The sequence below is a fragment of the Penaeus monodon genome, unplaced genomic scaffold, assembly GCF_015228065.2.
Source record: "Penaeus monodon isolate SGIC_2016 unplaced genomic scaffold, NSTDA_Pmon_1 PmonScaffold_1577, whole genome shotgun sequence".
Classification (NCBI taxonomy): Eukaryota; Metazoa; Arthropoda; class Malacostraca; order Decapoda; family Penaeidae; genus Penaeus; species Penaeus monodon.
The window spans coordinates 17,501-25,000 of NW_023645008.1; the positions used below are offsets into that span (position 1 = coordinate 17,501).

General features: G+C 39.3%; 1 pseudogene; it reads right to left on the minus strand.

Moving 5' to 3' along the window:
• The window catches only part of LOC119569499, a 15,652-nt pseudogene that overhangs the window by 867 nt on the left and 7,285 nt on the right, over nt 1-7,500 (minus strand).

Below are 7,500 nucleotides of genomic sequence, written 5' to 3' on the forward strand. Positions count from 1 at the left end.
TGTGTGTGGGGTGTGTGTGTTGTGTGTGTGTTGGGTGTGGTGTGTGGGGTGTGTGTGTGGTGTGTGGTGTGTGTTGTGTTGTATTTTTGGGGTGTGTGTGTGTGTGGTGTGTTGTGTGTTGTGTGTGTGGTGTATTATAGTTTATATATAATATTTTAATATATTATATAATATTATATATTATATAATATATATATGAGGTGGTGGAGTGTGTGGTGGTGTGTGTATTCATATATTTATGTATTGTATATATAAATAACAATACACACACACAACACGCAGTAAAACACACATATTTAAAACTCTTGTACAGACCGGATAGGACTTTGTTACAAAACCCCAGATCAGGGTTTAAAATGGGTTTCGAAATTTTTAACTCTTTGCCGACGTAAAAATAAAATGTTGTTGGGGGGGTCCACTTTTGGGCCAGCAGTGGCGAATTTTTTTGTCTATATTTGGATGTTAGCCTTAGTTTTCATTTTGCTAACAATCAATATGGGTAAATCAGATAGTTTCCTTTCTAGGACAGCGGCAGAGTTGTCGTAGAGTCTTGGCGGATGCGACTGGCGTCCCCTGAAGACCAGGAAAATTCTCAACGTTTCTGAAAAGGGAAAGTTTTTAGCGGTTGACAGATAGAGACGGTAAAAAAGATAAACTCCTTTCCTGGTTGAGTAATGTATTAATGATATGCATCTCATTGTCGATACAGAAATGTTCAAATCAAACCTTGAGCGATTCTTTCCCTCCACCCCTCTCTATCTCTTTTTGACAGTGCCAATTGTAAAGTTTACAACAAACGATTTTCCATTATTTTTATTTATTCGTTAGCTCTTTCATTCTGTCAGTAAGTTTTACCTCTTCCTAGATTGCATTCCATGTTTAGCACTCCCACAATCACAGCAGTGGCGAGAGCAAGGAGAGAAAAGAGATAAAGTTGTATCTCCCTCGTGAGAACATGTATCTGGGGAAGAATTGGAAAATGTAAGTTAAAGGAAATTAAATATATATCTTGAATCAACACGAGAGGCAGTTTTCCATAGCATCGGATAGCCAAACATTACGTTTGGGAAAAAAGGTCCTCACACTCCTTTCTATTGTAGGTGCTTTGGTCTTGGTCCTGAAGGTGACGCCAATCTCCCAGACTCTGCACAGCCCAGGCCTTGCTCCGTCAGTCTTCATCTTCATCAAGTCATCTTTTTTTGCATTGGTGCTATTAAGTTCTCAAAATGCGGCATCATCACTCTGTTGGAGATGGGAATTTAGGATAACTCCCCTTTACTCTACGCGGATAAATCCAAGGTCCTCGGATATTCACAAATGAACGCATATGGGCCAAATATACATGTTTGTACCTTGTCTTTATGCGACTCGTAATCGAGTGTGATCTTGTGCACCTTGTGAGCTGGCAAGGCTTGGCAGTCTCCCTGCTCGTGTTGACTGCCGTCTGTTTTCCATCCCCAAAAAAGGAAAAGCTCTTCTCCAAATATGGACAAACTAACAGTCAGGTTGACTTCTGGAATAACGGCGGAAATGTTCCCTCGTGGAATTCCAGCGTGGAAAGTCGATCCAGGTGGCAATCCTAAAAATCATTTAAATGGATTTCTTTTTTAAGCATAGGTAATATATAAAGGAATTTTTTATATTTACACACACACATACACACACACGCACACATACTCACACATCTATATATTATATAAACAGAAGATATAGATATTAGTTGTGTGTATATATATATCATATAAAATATATATGTGTGTATATCTTCTTCTTTAATGGTAGGTTCATGTCTGAGCCGCCGTGGGGCCCCAGCATATATATATATATAATACATATAATGATATATGTAATATACATATATGATAGATATATATAAAATATATATAAAATATATATATATATAATATATATATATATATACATATACATATATATATACACAAAACATATGTATGCATATATATATATATAATATATAATATATATATATATATATATATATATATATATATGTGTGGGGGGGTGTGTGTGTGTGTGTGTGTGTGTGTGTGTGTGTGTGTGTGTGTGTGTGGATTTATAGATAGATAGATAGATAGATCTTACGTGTGTGTATGTATGTGTGGGAAATATTACGACTGGAAATTTTATATGTATACATACATATACAATGTGTGTATAAATGTGTACATATATGCATATATATATCCATATATTTATCCATACGTATACCAAAACACACACACGTATGTGTTTTGTGTGTGTGTGTTTTGTTGTGTGTGTGTGCTCGGACAATATGGAGAACTATACTATCTGATAATATGAAAGCAAAGATCCCTAACCTTGAGGACAGTTAGCAAGAACTTCGGCATTCTTAATCGTAAACTCTTTCAATAGTAAGTCAGAATTCTTCTTCCCGCAGTGTTGGACATCTCTTCACCACATTCAAGCTCTTTATTGCTTGAAAATCGACATTCAATTTCTGTCCACTTTTTTCTCTTCGGTACGTTTTGGAGGCTCTTTTGTGTCTTGGCCTTAATTTTTATGGCAGCATTCACGTTTCATTGTTTTTAGCGATGGTCACACGGAGAGAGTCCCTGAAGGTTTTGATCACAACTCCGTCATAGGCTTTCTTTACAGTGCAATCTGTTGGACGCAGGGTAAAAAATTGAAACACTCAGTATATATCAAAACGAGCTTTTTTGCATAAATTTTTGCAACATTTGAATGATCATAGTTATCTTTTCTGATTGATAGTTTCGCCCCTTTTTCTATGTGTCTTTGACAACAAAACAAACAAAATGCAATTTTGGCAGCAAGATGATAAAGATTTTTTTCTTTTATCACTTTAATGATTTTCAGCTGATTAATAATGATTTTTTTTTTTTTTTTTTTTCAAATAAAACCTTTTTTTTTTTTTTTTTTTTATGGACAGAAAATTTCCCGCAAGCTGCAAAAATTTAAAATTCCAAAAGGCAGCTTTAAAAATTTCCCTTTAAAAAAAATTTTATTAAAAATTTAATAAAATTAAATTTAAAATTTTAGGGGTTTTTTTAAAAAATTCCCCCTTTTATTATTTATATTAAATATATATTTTATAATTTATATAAATATATTAATATTTTTATTATTATATATATGTTGTGTTTAAAAATAAAAATAAACCATACTACATAATATTTAATTTCAATTTAAAATAATATACATTTCATATACATAATATTAAATATATTGTTTTATATTAGAAATATATAATATATAAAATATATATAATAATAAATATAATATAATAATAACATATACATTTCATACAATAATTTTTTTATAAATTATAATTTTTAAAATATATAATTTTAAAATATATAAATATATATTGGTTTTTGTTTTGGTTTTTTTTTTTTATTACATAATAATAATATTTTTTATATATTAATATATATATATATATATATATAATTTAAAATATTATTATTTTTTATGTATTTTAATAAGTTTTTTTGTAATAAAACATTCCCAAAAAAAAAAAATCTTTTCTTATTGGGAGGAACCCTGGCACTGTTGACCACAGCCAAAAAGAAATGAATCCAGTCCAACGATGAAATATTCGCTACCAAACCTGTCCATGTTTTTGTCTTCAAACAACATCGGAAAAACAGACCGATCCTGGGAGCAACCCCCTTTTAGGAAGTGACACGCCCGAAAGTTCCGCTTGCTGAAGACGGGGCCCCCTACTCTCTCTCTCTCTCTCTCTCATACCTCTCCTCTATCTCCCTCTCTTCCTTATTTCCCTCTCTCTCTTTCTCCTCCCCTTTTTCTTTCTCTCTCTTTTTTTCTCTCTCTGTCTTCCTATTCTTCTCTCTTTTTCTCTCTCTCTCTCTCTCTCTCTCTCTCTCTCTCTCTCTCTCTCTCTCTCTCTCTCTCTCTCTCTCTCTCTCTCTCATGCCTCTCCTCTCTCTCTCTCTTTTCTCATGCCTATGACGGGTATAGAACCCAATTACATTGGCTTCCCAGGGGTATTGATACTGGTATTCGGCTTGACTCTTTTTTCTGAGAGTTGATACCACGCAGTATAAAACACACAAGACATGTCTAGTTATAATGGGGGTCCGCGCGGGGTTCACGGTCAGCTGCCCGGAGAGAGGGCGGAAAAGCTGACCTTAGGCGGGTTAGCTTAGCACGAACTCCCGGTCAAACGAGGTCAGATATAAAATGTGACCTCCGCCCTCGCTGAGCGGGTGGTTCTTATTTGGGACATTTGGATCCACGTGGAAAACAGCCACGTGGTCCACTGGTAACAGAAATAGAATTATCCACACCCTTTAACAGAAATAGAATTATCCACATCTTATATTGCTCGGCCACCTACCGCGCCTCGCCCTCGAGGCGCCTTCAAGGGTGACCTAATTTGGCTGGTCGTCTCTTTTCTCGTGCGTCGTCCTGGTTCAACTTCGTGGCTGCTCGTCAATGTTGTCCTCATCCTCCTGGTCCCTGGTGTAATCTGCTCGTCCTCGATGTCACACGTCCTCGAAAGTCTTGCACAGGTCCTCCTGACTTCAGATCGTCTTGACCTCCTCGTAGTCCTGGCCCTGGCCTAATTCGGCGGCGTCCTCGTCCACACGTCCTCACAGATCTCGTCCAGGTCCTTCTCGCGTCCACACGTCCTCGTAATCTTCGTCCAGATCTACGGGCGTCGGGGCAGGGGCGGCATCTCGGGGCGGCTTATACCTGCGCTACGAGCCCCTGGATTTGGGACCGGATCTGCAGGCGTCCGCCAGGCGTCGCCTATGCACAGCATTTTTGGGGTGACTGGTACCTGCGGCAAAGGTGCTGGTTCGCTGGATCTACGGGGAAGCCGGCAGGCAACGCCCGTCCACTATACTGGGACGTATTAACACCTTTTCTGACGAAAATTTTGGTCGGGGCCTATGGCGATCTTCGATGATTTCCCTTCCCCACGCATCCAAAGGGGTTCCCCCTCGGTGCCGTATCGGTCGACTGCAATATAAAGTCGGGGAGCCAGATCATACACGTAAGGGCCAGAGTAAGAGAAAAAGAAAGGCAACAGAGAAGAGGGGGTTTGGTAATTACCACTAGCGGTTATTCATAACAATTTACGGTTTTTAATGTGGTTTTAATTGTTTTCGTTTTTTTTTTTTTTCATTTGTGTTTTATTTTCACAAAGGTAAAGAAGAAAAATAGAAGAGGGAGATTTCATTAGCGGTTACGCATAGACCTATTTGAACTACCAACCATCTCTGATAGATATGAGAGTAGATAAGGGAACGACATCGGCGATCCGCGAAGATCTATTTGAACCATAGTCGTCACCAAAGATAAGAAATAGAGTAACTTGTACTTTATGTACGAACCACTCGTCACGACGGACAAAATTGCGGGCTAAAGAGATACATATAAATCTTTACACCGGCACTAAGACAGCAACCAGCCTTATTAATGAAAAGGGTCAGTGTCTTTTGGGCCTGCGTGTTGTGAGTGAGGTGAGGTGTGTTTTGTATGCGTGTTGTGAGTGACAGCTAGCGTTAATGAGAGGGAAGGCGAGTGACCTCACACAGAGAATGAATCACAACACGAATATTAACGTTCACTAAACAAAAACTGAAGTTAAATAGCAATGCTAGCTATTTAAGATTATTTCAACTACCACATTGAAATTCAACATCTAATGATATGCGACAGAATGTACGCATGAATGAATGGTGACATGAAAAAATATTCGCCAATTTTTTATCAAGCAAATCTACTTGGGGTCAGAAATCTGAACTGCCGAGGTAATGTCTAGCTTTGCACGTCAGATTCAATAAAACTCAATAACGGGGGGATCCTATACCCAAATGCCGTATATGACTGAAGCGACTCGAGCCAGGAATATAATATCCTGCTCTCTTCGCGTATCTGTAATGGGCGCTCGCAAAATTCCCGAAGGATATATAAATTTTCACGAATCACACAAACGCTTGGGGGGTACCCAAAACATGCAAGCGACTTTAAGAGGGTGAGAAAGGTGTGGGTTAATAAGCGAATAATGATTCTAGCTTAAAACCCTAGTCCTACAAATTTAATTAAACGGACGAACCGCGGGTCACACCGACCAAAGGGAGCCAAACGAAACGAATAACTTCGGTTTATTGCACCTACTCTCGAAGACGGAGCGCAGATCTATTAGGCGTTTACGCAACCCCCGGGGGCAATATCGGGCAACCTGTGCACTATGATATGGAGGAAGATCCTACGCTATATCCAAATAATACAATTTTTGTTACCTGCTTCGCTCTAGCGCCGATAGAACGTGTCACCAAAAAGCAATGCAACAATGATATGTTTGCTTCCAAAATTTGAGGGAACCAAGTGGTCATTGACCCACCCCCGCCGCCACCGACCGGGAAAAGAGAAAGTGAGGTCATGTCAAGAAGGAAATTTAAACCTTTTTCTAATCCAAAGTGACCGCAAAAGAAAGAAAAAGGGACGGTCAGGTCGGGGGCGAGGGTTAGGAACGAGATAAAATGAAATGGTATTCGTGATAAGATAAAACACGAACGCGTTAAATTCGTTGCAGATGAAAACAATATAAATCTCTAAAAAAAGAGAGAAAATAATTAATTACTTAAACTAACGAAACGATATTCATGTTTATTGATCACATACTCGATCGCACGGAAATTCGATCTGAGGTGGAAGAATAGTGGAGAACGTGCCATTGCTGTCATTAGCACCTTTTAACCCAACAAAAAAACAACGGCTTAACCCCTGTATGGGAGAAGGAAGGGAAAAGAAATAAGAAAGGGGCCCAAACGTGGGACTTAGTGTTTTTTCTTGGCCATGTCTTGAAGCGGTCGAGCGGATTTTTTCTTCGGAGATTTTCGTTCATGCTGCAGCCGGAAGGACGCAGCGCCCCCCTGCCACCAGATATGACGGGCTATGCGTACTCTAGTACAGTGGCTGACAGGGACGCAAAAAACACACGTAAAGGGGTGAACACATGCTACGACGACGCTACGACTTGTCCCAAAGGGTCAAAAAGCGCCGCGTGGAGGCCACGGTCAGCTGACCGGAGAGAGGGGGGAGCTGACCTTAGCGCGCTGGAAGCTGGCTACGTACTCCCGGTCAAACGAGGTCAGATATAAAATGTGACCTCCGCCCTCGCTGAGCGGGTTGTTCTTATTTGGGACATTTGGATCCACGTGGAAAAACAGCCACGTGGTCCACTGGTAACAGAAATAGAATATCCAATCTTATAATGCCTCTCCTCTCTCTCTCTCTCTCTTTCTCCTGTCTCACCCCTCTCTCATCTATATATCTATCTATTATCAATCAATCTGTCTTTCTTTCTTTCTCTTTCTACATTTATAAACACAAGACAATAGGTGTGTACGTGCAGTAACAGTCGTGAAACTAAACAGGATGCCCTTTTTGATTAGACTAACGATAAAACGGAAGAGAGAGAGAGAGAGAGAGAGAGAGAGGTGGGGATGGAGAGAGAGATAA